Here is a 14,217-nt window from a genome sequence, read left to right as displayed (position 1 = left end):
CACCCTCACCAAAACAGGTAGGGAAACTGCAGCTCAAAGGAGGAGAAATGACTCGCCCACGTCACTCTGGAAACCAGCCAGTCTGAGACTAGTTCCTATTCCCAGAATAAGGTGCCTTGGCTATTTGGACCTTTTCAAGAAGAAATCCTGCCTGAATTGGCCCTTCCAAAATACAGCCCATGGGGTAGTCCCGGACAGCGCTGATGCAGCCATCTGGTCTACCCCAGGCTCTCTCTCTTCACGTCAGGTGACTTTCCTGACTGCCTGTGAACCTCACCTTTCCTGGACTCTCCCTTTCTTGGCCCACATGCTGCCCGAGTGACACGCTCAGTGCCGTAAATGAGGGTGCTGTGGCGTGTTCTCAGGTCTTACTGGAAGTGTAGCTATTAAAAAACAGTTCAGTAAACAGCCAGCCCAGTCAGTACACGTCAGCAGCCCTGCTCCAAGGCTCCAACGTCAGCAAAGGCGGGCTGAGGCCTCAGGCCAGCGCCCTCTGCAGCTGCCACCCCGCCCTCAGGCCAGCCCCCTGCCCCTGTTGGCGTGGTGAGATTGGCCAGGGCCTAGCAGCGCTGCACCGCCGCCCCCCCAACCCCAGCTGGCTTCTGGAGTGCCCAGATTTCCTGCGGGAAATGATTCCCTGCTCGAAACAGGGACCTGGGAATTGTTCCCCAGGCAACCCTGTTCAGCTCAGCAGGAAAGGAACCAGAACACAGATAGCAATCAGATCATTGAGTCTACGAAGGGCAAGTATCCGGATTGGTGGCTAGAGCATTTACTGTGTAACTCAGTGACCCTGAGTTCCCACCTGGGATCTCCTTGTCAATTCCCCACAAATGAGAACTGCTTCTTTACCAAAAGCAAGAGGTCATGGGAGGTTTAAATAACCTAGTGGAAGAAAGAAGTGGAAGCGGACGTTAGCCCTGACCATTTCAGGCTTATTGGTAACAGACCACATGGGTCCCCAGGAGGAGAGGCAGGGTGGGCGTGAGTCCAGATTCCGGGCTTTTCTCTTTCTCAGCTGGAAAGAAAAGGCTGCGGGGAATAAGGAATGTGGTGGGTGGGAGCAGGTGCAAAGCCTGGACACTGGAGGAGGAAAGCCTGGGAGAGGTCGAGGTGGAAAGACAAGGCTTTGGTGGACGAGCAGCACGTGGACACTGGAGGGCAGAGGTTTGGGTGCCATCTCCTGGGTTTTGGGACCTGCTGGCTAGCTCTCCCTTCAGTGGGTGCTGTCTTGAGGCAAGTTGAGGATGAGGGCCCAGCAGTAGGAATCTGGAGGAGAGAGGGGAAGGGCTGTCAGAAGACCCCCCTCACTCCCTGCACCCAAATTCTGCAGCTGATGTCCATTTACATGAGAATATGAGAACATGGGTCATGTGGGGTGGTGGCATTTGCATCAGCACTGTTCACACTGTGGAGAGCATCTCTGCCCTTCCCACTGTTCACACTGCAGAGAGCATCTGTCCCCTTCCCACCATTCACACCGCGGAGAGCATCTCTGCCCTTCCCACTGTTCACACCGCGGAGAGCATCTTACCCATTCCCACTGTTCACTCTCAGGGAGCATCTGTCCCCTTCCCACCATTCACACTGTGGAGAGCATCTCTGCCCTTCCCACTGTTCACTCTCAGGGAGCAACTCTCCCCCTTTCCCACCATTCACACTGTGGAGAGCATCTCTGCCCTTCCCACCATTCACATTATGGAAAGCATCTCTCCCCTTCCCACCATTCACACTGCAGAGAGCATCTCTCTCCTTCCCAGATCCACCTGCAGGGGTGTGGGGTCCTAGGAACCCCCAGAAGAAGCTTTCTGTGGAGCAGGGGATCTAGATGTAAGACTCAGGCCCACTGAGAGCAGGGATGCTCCCGGACACATCCCAAAGCCAATTCAGTGCTAAGAACAGGATCCCTGTGCTGAGAGCTAGCGGGAACTGCAATTCTGAGCACAACGGCTCCAGGCCTGAGGTGTCCTCACAGGTGATGGGGCTGAATCACTCCAGCTCGCCCATGCCCCCAACGTCTGGCGTCTGGACCTGCAGTGTGTCCAGCTCAGTCTCGGGCACACATCTCCTCCTGCACTTGGTCTTAACGACAGCAGGAATCTCCCAGGAGAGCCTGGGCTTCCTGATATGTGTGCCGCTAGCAGTCGCTTTTAGCGTCACTCAGCGCTTGTCTCATGATTCCGCTCTCTCTGTTCTTTGGTTTCCCCAGTTGGGTGTCCTCATCTGCTAAGTACGCTGGGATGCGTGATTCTGGTCTCCCAGTGACTGAGCTCCCCTGAGAGCCCAGGTGGCCCTGAGCTCTGCAGAACCGACCAGAGGGAATCCTCTAGGTGCGTCCTGAGACTGTGGCTGCCCGAAAGCCAGCCTCCCTCCTTATGAAAAGCAGCCAGGCTTGTCACCAAAGCCCACCTGGGCCTTGCTTCCCAGGTGGCACTAGTGGTAAAGAACCTGCCTGCCAGTGCAGGAGACATAAGAGATCCTGGGTTGGGAGGATCTCCTGGAGGAGGGCATGGCAACCCACTCCAGTATTCTTGCCTGGAGAATCCCATGGACAGAGCAGCCTGGCGGGCTAGAGTCCATGGTGTCACTAAGAGTTGGACACGACTGAGCAACGTAGCACGTGTTAGCATGGCAGAGAGGACTGTGGGATCTAAAGGGTTAACAGTGTCACCAGCTCACCTTGGCCGCCTGTGACTCTGGTGCTTAAGGACTTGTGAATCAGAAGGCACTCCCTTTAGGACACTTGCGCCTACAGAGCTGGACCCAGGCCTCGGGAACGCCGAATCCACTGGGGTCAGTAAGAAATGACCACTGACCTCACGAATGCCACAGGCCAGCTTCTGTATAAGCAAGGCAACCCCCCTCACGAGCTGCACTCTGCCTGGGAAAGAAAGCCCAGTGCAGTGCGAGTGGAGAAATGGCCAATTGTGCCCAAATAGCATGGTCTTCAGACCTGGGAGCAGGAAGCGGCCACGGCTCTCCCACCCCTCCTCCCACAGTCCTTAGGGTGCAAAAGGTAGCCTCGCCAACCAGCTGCACCAACCCTAGGCAGAGCGTAGCTCTGACATCTGATGCGTCACCAAGGGCACTTGGCTGGTGTTTTGGGAAGAGCCCAGTTTTCACAGTCGACTTCAGATTGCTATGAATCACCCTATCTGATTCAAACGTGGGCTTGGGTGGACTTACAGATAGCTGATTGCCTCAGATTAATCCACCATTGCCTCAGCAGGTAATTTACCTCTGGGAGTTTCAGGGACTGAAAAGAAGTATCCATTTGCATAGTCTAAACTCAGAGTCCCGGCAGGAGGCTGTTCTTGGGCCAGCAGCACCCTGGGACAGGGAGGACTCCTGGGGTTCCGTATCCCCTTGTCCTCCCCTCCCTCGTTCCTCCCCGCCCTGTTCCTCCCCTCCTGCATTCCTCCCCTCCCCCATTTCTCCCCTCCCCCTTTCCTCCCCTCCCCCCTTCCTCCCTTCCCCCTTTTCTCCCCTCCCCATTCCTCCCCTTCCTCTTTCTTTCCCTCCCCCCTTTCCTCCCTTACCCCTCTTTTCTACCCTCTCCCCTTTCCTCCCGTCCCTCCTTCTATATCCCATAAATGAACAGCATTCTCCAGGTCATGACTTGGTTCCCAGCCGCAGCCCCTGATAAGCGGGCTACTACCCCCGTGCTCCCACCCCGGTGGTCTGTCTCTCCACTTTCAGGCCACACAATTTACCACCACACAGTTCTTCCTTGTCCTGTACTGCAATGGCTCCAGCCATGTCCAGGTCCACATGGCAGAAACCAACTGTCTTTGTCATGGGACGTGCCGTCAACGCTTGTGAAGTACTTTCTGGCTTCCCTCTGCAGACCAAAACCCTGGACTTCCTAATACATCAGGGTTCCAAAAATCTGCACCGTCCTACCCTTCCCCTCCAGGCTTGCTCTTCTTGGTGGCCCGCCTCTGCCAATGTGGCCTTTGCACCAGCAGTGGTCTCACCAGGGGCACCTCCCTTGTTTCAGCCACAATACTTCTACTAATACAACCTGAAATCACATTGGCTTTTTTGGCAGCTTAGCCCTGGCATCACTCTTAATGAGATTTATTAATATTTAGTGTAAACTAAAACCATTTTCTGGGCTTCCCTGGGGGCTCAGGGGTAAAGAATGTGCCTACCAAGCAAGAATATCAAGTTTGATCCCTGGATTGGGAAGTTTCCTTGGAGAAGGAAATGGCAACCCATTCCAGTATTCTTGTTTGGGAAATCCCATGGACAGAGGAGCCTGGTGAGCTACAGTCCACAGAGTTGTAAGGAGCTGGACACGACTTAGCGACTAAACAACAACTAAACTCCTTTTGTGCGTGCGCACCATTTGGCCTTCTTTCCCCCAGCCAGGAGCTGTTCTGTTGAGTTTGGGAACTAAATGCCACACTTTTACTTATTCCTGTTATCTTTCATCTTTTTAATTTGACCCATCGTTCCTTCCCTGTCATTCATGGCAACTTTCTGTCATTTGGAAGCCTGTTAGAAATGCCTTCTGCGGCTTGACCCAGATGATTATTTAAAAAGCATTTTCAGTTGTGGATGCACGTACTCATGCCAGCCTGCGGCTTGCATTTCTCTACCTTTTTCCAAAGGTAACACGTCCCCTGCTTTGCTAAAATGTCAGAAAAGGTTAGAGCCAGATGTTAGAGGCCGGGTGGCTCTAGTCCTTGGTTTGATGGATGAACTGTGGGCAGGGAGATGGAGGGGTGCTGGGGGGCCACGCATCTCCCCACTTGGGCAGAGTCGACCATCATCCCTCAGATACTCTAACCTGGGTATCCTTCGCTTATGCGCTCAGTAAACAGACTGTGTGCAGCTTGCACACAGCCCACTGGAAGCTTCCGACAGTGGACAACAGAAGCCCTGCCATGGCCACAGCAAGCTCATCAGCTAAGAATACACAGATATCGTGGACCCTGACCATTTCACGGGATGTTGTCCGGCCCTGGGCAGGAACGGAGCACTCACACATGCCGGAACATGGATGAGCCTGGACAATATTCGGGCAAAAGAGAGAAGCCGGTCACAAAAGGCCACACACTGTGCGATTCCTTGGATGTGAAATGTCCAGGCTTGCCAAACCTGCAGAGAGAGAGAAAGGAGTTGCCAGGGCCTGTGGGTGGAGGCGGAGACCCGGAGTGACAGCCAAGGGTCCAGGATTTCTTTCTGGTGGGGGTGGTAGTGAAAATGTTCTGAATTCATGCACAACTTCGTGAATATATTCAAAACTACTGAACTGGACACCTTCAAGTGGTCTAAATGGTGAGTTTTATAGCGTGGGCCTTATAGCTTGGGTTCCAGGTGGCAGTGCTCTGGTGAAGAATCTGCCTGCCCATGCAGGAGGTACAAGAGACCTGGGTTCCATCCCTGGGTCAGGAAGATCCCCTGGAGGAGGACATGGCAACCCACTCCAGTATTCTTGCCTGGAGACTCCCAGGGACAGAGGAGCCTGGCCGGCTACAGGCACTGGGGTTTGCCAAGACTCAGACAGGACTGAGCACGCACCCACAATAATGGTTGTATCTTAACTTTTTGAAAAGAAGCCACAGGGATCCTTTGCCCTTGTGGACCGTGAGGCAGAAAGGAGGTGCGAGGGCAGTGAGGGGGCGCTCTGGGTGGGGTAGAGCTCCCCAGGCCAAGGTTTCCTAGAGGAGAATTCCGGCGCAGGGCTCTGCAGCATCCGCAGGAGGGACAGCAGTTAGCCCCCCCAAGCCCTGATCCCCACCCCGATCCCTCCCCATCCCCCCATCCCCCCCACCCCGCTCCCCCGGACAGTGGCGGAGGAGGACCCAGTGGCCAGCGGGTCTGATGGATCCTTTTCCGGGGCGGGAGGCGAGTGTTGACCAAGGTCTGCAGAAATCGGAACGAAGAGAAGCAGCGCTGTGTGTGTGCGCCAGGCGGGGCGGCGCCGGGGCCGGGGCAGGGGGAGGCAGTGTTTAAATAAAAAAAAAGAAAACTCCCTGTCTGTTGGAAGCTAATTCCTTTCACGTTGGCCTGAGTGATCGGCGTGGGCGGCGCAGCGTTGGCAGCCCGCCCCGCGCGGGGGCGGCCGCGTTGGTTCCCGGAACAAAAGTTCAAGGCCAAGGCCACGACGCAGATCACCTAGGGCGGCGCCGCCCCTCCCTGCCCGCCCCACACCCGGGTCTGGGAAGGTGCACGCCGCTGCGCACACACGCACACACACCAGTCACGCACACACACCAGTCACACACACAGGTGCGCACGCAGATCATCACGCATACAGTACATAAAAGCACACCTCCTCCCCCTCTCGCCCCCGCCCCTCGCCCGAAGCCGAGAGCAGCTACTTGACTTTCAGAGCCTGTTAGGATTCGGCTTTCTCCAAAAAAAAGAAAAGAAGGGAAAACACTAAGGCCCCTCTCTCCCAGGAAGACCAGCCTCCAACGTCTTGTGCTCTCAGCACAGCCAGAAGCAGTGTTTGTGCAGCTCGGTGTCCTCACGGAGCTTCACCCCGGTAACTAATCACCCGCCACCCCCGCCCCCGCCCCGGCGGTGAGCTCAGCAGAGTCCCCGGCAGCCCTGGCTCCGGTCTCCCGGAGCACCAGCCCGGACCGGAGGTCAGACAGGTCAGAAGGCAGGGCCCAGCTCTCCAGGGGCTGGAGACTTACGAAGCGGGAGCAGGGCTGGCTGGGGACACCAGGTCAGCTCTCGGCACGCCGCGCCCTCACGGGGCACCGTCTGCTGGCCTCCAGCCTGGGGCGCCCAGGGAGCCAAGGGCAGGGGCCACGGGCCAGTGGGGCGGACCGGCCCGACTGCCTGGTGTGGCTTTCACAGGGCAGCAGCTGCCTGGCCTGGCAAAGGAAGGGCTGGCCGGGTGCCTCCACATCTGATTCATGATGTGGGTATCAACACACCTGACTCCCCGGCCGGCGAGGACCCATCCGGATGAAACTTTTGTGTCTGAGGACCAGCTCACACTCTGCAAGAACTCACTAGGGGTTGTCACCATGCTGGTGGGGTGGAAAAGAGAATTTTTCTTATGCGAAAGAGCTTCAGAGATATGTATCCCTGTTTGTGTGTGTTTTCTGGAAAGCTGAACCTGAGGAGCCTCTCCTACCGCTGTTTAGAAGCAGGCATCCTTTCTCTCTCAAAACGGGTGATGGGCAGCAGGACTCGACTCCCAAAGGCCTGGTCCTTAGGGCTGGAAAAGCGTGTTGAGATGGCTGCCTCAGTGAACCTCACCTGAATGAGGCGGCTTTCTGTGACCCCACCACCCCCTCCCAATCTGCTGGTGGAAAAGGAAGTTTAAAAGAGGAACTGTCCAACTCAAAGGCCGGCTTCTGTATCATCGCTTGGGCTAGCTGCTTGTCCTAGGGCTCATGATTGTTTTGGCACGTTACATGAAGCACAGAAAAATACACTCATCTCTTTTTTTTTTTAAAAAGGCATTAGATCAAGAATTCTAATGACTAAAGGAGGGACAGTGACAGAAGCAGCTATTCACAGCCTTATAGATCAGCTTCAGAAGAGAAAAATGAGAATTATTCTGACCTGGATTTCATTCTGAGCCTTTCATTGAAAATCGTACCCATTTTCCTTAAACTAGGATTATTAACTATTTTCTAAATGCTGCTGTGGACATTTTTAGGACTAGGCAGGGAACTCAGGGTATCCTTTCAAAGATACAGTTAAACCAAATCCATTGTATTTAGGTCAAAGTGATTTGAAATGCTAGGTTGAATGGACCTAGATGGACTCTTGATGAGTGCAGTGTGTACACATTTCCTTCATAAGTAGGTCGATTTACATGTGACAATATGTGTTGGGTATATTTTTTGGCAGCTGGTTATAGTATCAAGGGTTCAAATTCTATTTCTGCCATTTATTAGCTAATTAACTCCCTTTAGATTTAGGGTCTCCATCTTCACATGAACAATGGTAAAAATAGTTCCCTGATAGGTTGTTGTAAAGATTCAATAAGAGATTGTCTGCAAAATCCTTGCAGTAGGCACTTCTTATAGTAGGCACTTCTCTATGCCTTGGATTATTTTTCCATTTTAAGTTCCATGCACCTTTGAAAACTCAAAAGATGACAAATCAATTCTCAAGTTTATATGGAGGCAAAAGACCCAGAATAGGCAATACAATATTGAAGGAGAAGAACAAACTTGGAAGATGGATGCTACTTGACTTCAAGACTTACTGTAAACCTGCAATAAGCAAGTGGAGAAGGAAATGGCAACTCACTCCAGTATTCTTTGCCTGGAAAATCCCATGGACAGAAGAGCATGGCAGGCTACAGTCCATGGGGTCGCAAGAGTCGGGCATGGCTGAGCGACTAAACTACCACCACCATAGTAATCAAGACAGTGTCAAAGAATTGATGCTTTTGAGCCGTGGTGCTGGAAAAGACTCTTGAGAGTCTCTTGGACAGCAAGGAGATCAAACCAGTCAGTCTTAAAGGAAACCAATCCTGAATACTCATTGGAAGCACTGATGCTGAAGCTGAAGCTCCAATACTTTGGCCACCTGATGTGAAGAGCGAACTCACTGGGAAAAAAATTGTTGATGCTGGGAACGACTGAAGGCAGAACGAGAAGACTGTAACAGAGGATGAGATGGTTGGATGGCATCACCGACTCAATGGACATGAACTTGGGCAAAGTCTGGGAGATGATGAAGGACAGGGAGGCCTGATATGGTGCCGTCCATGGGGTCCCAAAGAGTCAGACACGACTTGGCAACTGAACAACAGCAACGACAACAAATCAAGATGGTGCGGCATCAGAAAAAAAAAAAAAACTGGCAAATAGATCAATGGAATCAATACAGAGCCCAGAAACAGATCCATGTAACATAGTCAACCAATCGTTGACAAAGGAAGCAAAGGCAATGCAATGAGACAAAGATAATCTTTTCAACAATTGGTGCTGGAACAACTGGATGGCCATGTGCAAATGAATCTAGACAGAGACCTTATACCTTCACAAAAATGACCTCAAAATAGATCTTAGGCCTAAATGTAAGGCACAAAACTCTAAAACTCCTAGGGAAAAAAAAAAAAAAAAAACAGAAAATCTAGATGACCTTGGGTATGGCAATGATGTTTTAGATACAGCACCAAAGGCATGGTTCCTGAAAGGAATCATGGATAAATTGGATTTTAGTAAACTGAAACTTCTGTTCTATGAAAGGCAATCTCAAAAGAAAGAGAAGACAAATCACAGGCTGGGAGAATCTATTTGGAAAAGATACCTCTGATAAAGAGCTGTCATCCAAAATAGACAAAGAGCTCCTAGCCTCAACAATAAGGAAACAAGCAACTCAACTGAAAAATGGGCCAAAGAGCTTAACAGACTCCTCACCAGAAAAGATATACCGATGGTGAGTAAGCATGGGAGGAAATGTTCCACGTCATGCGCTACCAGGAAAATGTACATCAACAGCAGTGAGATTCCGTATGATTTGGTTATTTTAGTTACTGGAGCTAATCAAAAGCATACCTATTAGGTTGCTGAACTGTGTATGTGTGTTTTCTCATGCTTTTGGTTAGAAATAAGCATTGATTACAGGAAAAAAGGGGAAAGGAGGGAGAGAAAAGAAAGATCGAAGGAAGGAATGAAAGATGAAATATGCTAGCCAAGCAAACAGGACTCCTTAAAACAGAGCCATTCCATCTCATCCTAGCCTGATTATCCACATGTAAATCTGAAAGACTTTGCTGACAGAGGTACATTTAGTCAAAGCTATGGTTTTTCCAGTAGTCATGTATGGATGTGAGAGTTGGACACAACTCTGAGCTGAGCTGAGCGCTGAAGAATTGATGCTTTTGAACTGTGGTGCTGGAGAAGACTCTTGAAAGTCACTTGAACTGCAAGGAGATCCAACCAGTCCATCCTAAAGGAGATCAGTCCTGAATATTCATTGGGAGGACTGATGCTAAAGCCAAAACTCCAATCCTTTGGCCACCTGATGCGAAGAACTGACTCATTGGAAAAGACCCTGATGCTGGGAAAGATTGAAGGCGGGAGGAGAAGGGTATGACAAAGGATGAGATGGTTGGATGGCATCACCGACTTGATGGACATGAGTTTGAGTAAACTCCGGGAGTTGGTGATGGACAAAGAAGCCTGGTGTGCTGCAGTCCATGGGGTTGCAAAGAGTCAGACATGACTGAGAGACTGAACTGAACTGAAATTCAGTTAATTTCAGAACAGAAATTAGAAAGAAGTAAAAGGTCTTCCCGGCCTTCCTCTTCCTCACGGGGAGCCCCTCCCCCAGCACAGGCCGCGGCCTGTCGCACCCGCTTATGGAGCCCTTCTTTATCTTGTAACAGTACGCTGAGTAAACGCTCCTGGAATTAGAACTATGTAAAAGCATCTGAAACTTTGAAAGAGAAAAAGCACACCAAAAGGGAAATACACAGTCAGAACGAGTTCAGTAAACGTTTGTGAGATGAAGGCATTCTAGCCCCTAACGATAGCCTACAGCATACTGTATCCCACTTGTGGGTGGGGACGTAGGGCTGGCTGTAGGACGGTTGCCCTGTTTCAGCTTCCTCTGTTAGTGTCGGGTGTCCTTGCCCAGACAGGAACTGCTGTTTCATGTCACCTGTTTGCGAGGATTCAGAGTGCATTTTTCAGACCACTTGCATCACAGCCATCTGCTAAAACAGTAATATTCTAGGCCTTTCCAAACGCCCTGAGCTGGGAGATTCTAAAGAGAGGTAGTGCTGTGCAGCACAGTTAACTTCTTTGGGAGGGAGGGGAGAGGTCTGGCTTCCAGAGAGGGGGTAAGTGAGAGCTGAAGTGGGTCCAAAGTCAGCATGATACCCTGGAGTTGGGGGGGGGGGGTGGGGGTGTGGAGAGAGACTGGAAGGGGTCTGGGAAGTGGGGGTGGGATTGGGGGCTGGCAGGGGTGGTGAAGAAGGTCAGGACCGGACAATCCTTATCCTGCTAAGTGAGGGCCTAAGAAGCACTTGTGGGGGCGACGAATTCATTACTTTAACTTGCAAAGTCAACCAGCTGAAAAAGCCAAATTGTTTCATAATTATATTGGTGGGAGAGCCGAAAGAGAGAAGGACATTTTCATTTCCCATGACAGCAAGTCTATAGGTATTGCCACAAATGGGTCTTTTTTTTAAAGTGGTGCACATACTTTACTTAGCAACTTGGCAGTGATTCTCAAAGGACTAGGAAGAGAAGTAGTCTAAAATTTCATTTGAAATGGTTATTTCTGTAGAGCTCAAGTGCAGAGAACTCTAGTTTTCTACTGGTTGATTTCCGCCCCCCCCACCCCCGCCCAGCCGTGTCTGAGTTACAAAAAAAAGGTATGATTTATGTCTGAAGAGTTCTTTGCCCCCCACCCCCACCATCCTGGCTGTGTCAGACTTTCTGGTGGGGGAACCCATGACAGTACATTTCAAAAAGCCCCCATGGGAGCCCCTTGTCCGTGCCTGGGAGCTTTGGGACAGAAATGAACAGATCAATAAATAATTAAAGAAAACTCTAACACCTTTTTTAAAAAAAATTCAAATATCCCATTTATTGTGTTTTTTTTATTATTAAAGCTATGCTTATAGAATAAAATATAAATCTGAAAAAAATGCTGGAACTTCATTACAAATGTAGATAACTCATATAAACTCAACCACGTGATAACACCTTTATGAGAAAGTCAATTCAAACCTGGCTATTCCAGGATTACAGTCATGATATCACTTCTCTACGATACTCCTCTTCCTCCTGAATCCCTTCTATGTTTTCTAACCCATTCTAATTTTTGAAATCACATATTTAAATATTAAAAGATTCATTGTATAAAAACCATCTCCCAAAATGTCCTTGGCTGGCACCATCCCCGGGTGTTCCTTGAAGTGACTGGATGACCATTTCATGTAGGCCCCTCAGCCATCCCCACCAAGGACAGATCTCAACCTACAGAACCTTCCAGCAAACCTGCAGCCTCTCAAGACTTAAGTGAAGGTCTCCAGCAGAAAAGGCCGAGACCAAAAAAAACAAAACCAATCTTGTTTGCAACCAAGCTCAAGGAGCCTTTGTCAGAGCCAATCAAAGCTCTAAGGGGCAGCCAGTTCATTGTGTTGAATCATCAACCGCCCTTATCGGATCTTGGTTTGTAAGTCCCAAGTAAAGAGGTGCAGAAAGAATCCTTTTGTGCTTTGGAGATTGACTTCAAAGCAGGCCTTGAAGTCACCTGCAGAGATGCTTTACTAGTAGTAGTGTTAGTCACTCAGTCATGTCAGATTCTTTGTGACCCCATGGACGGTAGCCTGCCAGGCTCTTCTGTCCATGGAATTCTCCAGGCAAGAATACTGGAGTGGGCTGTCCTTCCCTTTTCCAGGGGATCTTCCCAACCCAGGGATGGAACCCGTGTCTCTTACCTCTTCTGCATTGGCAGACAGGTTCTTCTCCACTAGTAACACGGGTGGAAATTATAAGCAAGGATCAAAATGTGCTCCATTGATTTCACACAGTTGGGCAGGACCCCCGGGGTTCAGAATTACCACTGGGATCTAACCGTGGCTGAAGCACCGTGGCGGACCGCGCGTGGAGAGGGAGGAGGGACAGTGCACATTTTGGGGTCTGCTCTGACCTCCCCCCGCCACCCGGAGGTGCTCCTACATCCCAATACCTGGGCTGAGGCTGGAGGAGACATGCCAGATTTACCTGCTAGAAACAAATGCTCACCTTGTGGTCCAAGATTCTGGCATAAAGGGGATTCTTTGGGTTGTCTGGTTTGGCCTTCCTTGGCCAGTTCTTTACTTAGACTTTGGAGACTCTGGGTCTTTAGGTGGCATTTGATCCCATCGAGGTGGCCAGTATTCAGATCTACGGTTCCAATTTCCATATCCTCTCCTCGGGAGAGCACATAGGAAGACCTACGTGGATGATGGTAAAAATAATAGTAGACGGTATTGTTATCAGTGAAACCTGCAGTGAGTTGGGTTGTTTTGCTGGCACCCTGGAGCCAGCCGTGGTGCGGTGCCTGATTCAAAAACCAAACAACTCAGCAGGCAAAGAATAAAACAGAGAGCAAGTCCAGTTCCTGGAAAGGCCAAAGGAAAGAGTCTTTCACCATACACAGTGACGCTCCTTCCCGCCTTTCTCCTCCATTCTTCTCTGTGTCCGCATTTCAATTCTTTCAGACTCCCTCTCCTGCCCGAACTCTGCCCCTCTGTCCTACAACATCCTCCCTGCTTCCCCTTCTCTTTTCTGAGCAGCTGTAGTTCTCAAACCTCTCCACTGAAAATCCTACCATCGGCTCCCTCTCCCTCTCTTTTATTTTCCTTACATGTGCTAAGTCATTTCCGTCACATCCAGCTCTTTGCGGCCCCATGGACTGTAGCCCGCCAGGCTCCTCTGCCCATGGAATTTTCCAGGCAAGAACACTGGAGTGGGGAGCCATTTCCTTCTCCGGGGGGATCTTCCTGAACCAGAGATTGAACATCTGTTACGTCTCCTGCATTGGCAGCCAGGCTCTTTACCACTAGCGCCACCTGGGAAGCCCATTTTCCCCTATACCCAAAATATCAAGACTAAACTGGCATTCCAAAAAGGGGGGGGGTTGGGGGTGGGGTGGGAAAGAGAGTGTAGAATTGTTGGTGCCTTTACATATGTGTTCCCTGAAGCACTACTGATACTCTGTTGATTACCTATTATGTGTTGAACACTGTATTAAATTACTGAATTTAACAGATATCTAAACTGCGGCTTTGTTAAGTGCTAGCTGAGGACACTGTTCCAGGGAGGTATTCCTTCATAATAGGGTTTGATGATTAAATACATTTGGAAAATGTGTTATCTCTTTTCTGTCTCCTGGAGATTTCCAGTGCACATTAAATTTCTGATAATTCCTACAGTAAATATGCATATTTGTCATTGGCTAACCCAGGATTTCCCTCATTGATTTGATCACTAAACTTACCTGCTCATGGAAAACAAGAAGCTAGCGTCAGAGCACCCTTGGCCCACACAGATCAAGACGTGGCAGCCACCGAGGTGCACAGGTGTTCTGTATTTGCAGGGTCTGGAGATGGACATCCATCCTGGTTGACTAGGGTGTTTGTGTTGATGTAGACGTGGGCTTGTCTGTTCTTAACAGAGAGGTTTTGTCCCCCAGGCATAGGGGATGGATACGGATGAGCCAGTAAGACAGTGCAGTGATGGCTTAAACTCAAGACAAAAGTCCAAGATGGCACCCAGAGGTCCTGGT

General features: G+C 50.4%; 1 long non-coding RNA gene across 2 annotated transcripts; it reads right to left on the bottom strand.

Annotated features, from left to right (window-relative positions):
* Positions 1 to 703: 703 nt before the first annotated feature.
* LOC138989358 (uncharacterized) lies at positions 704 to 6,789 on the bottom strand. Of its 2 annotated transcripts, none has more exons than XR_011465538.1 (3): positions 6,654 to 6,789; positions 4,946 to 5,106; positions 704 to 1,269 (listed from the first exon to the last, which is right to left on the bottom strand). It is a non-coding gene; the product is annotated as an uncharacterized lncRNA (long non-coding RNA). The 2 variants fall into 2 exon arrangements; XR_011465540.1 differs by having other exon boundaries at positions 4,993 to 5,106.
* Positions 6,790 to 14,217: the final 7,428 nt, after the last annotated feature.

This window comes from Bos mutus, chromosome 1 (genome assembly GCF_027580195.1).
Source record: "Bos mutus isolate GX-2022 chromosome 1, NWIPB_WYAK_1.1, whole genome shotgun sequence".
Lineage (NCBI taxonomy): Eukaryota > Metazoa > Chordata > Mammalia > Artiodactyla > Bovidae > Bos > Bos mutus.
The sequence above is the reverse complement of the archived record's forward strand: the minus strand, read 5'-3'. Positions and strand labels throughout refer to the sequence as shown.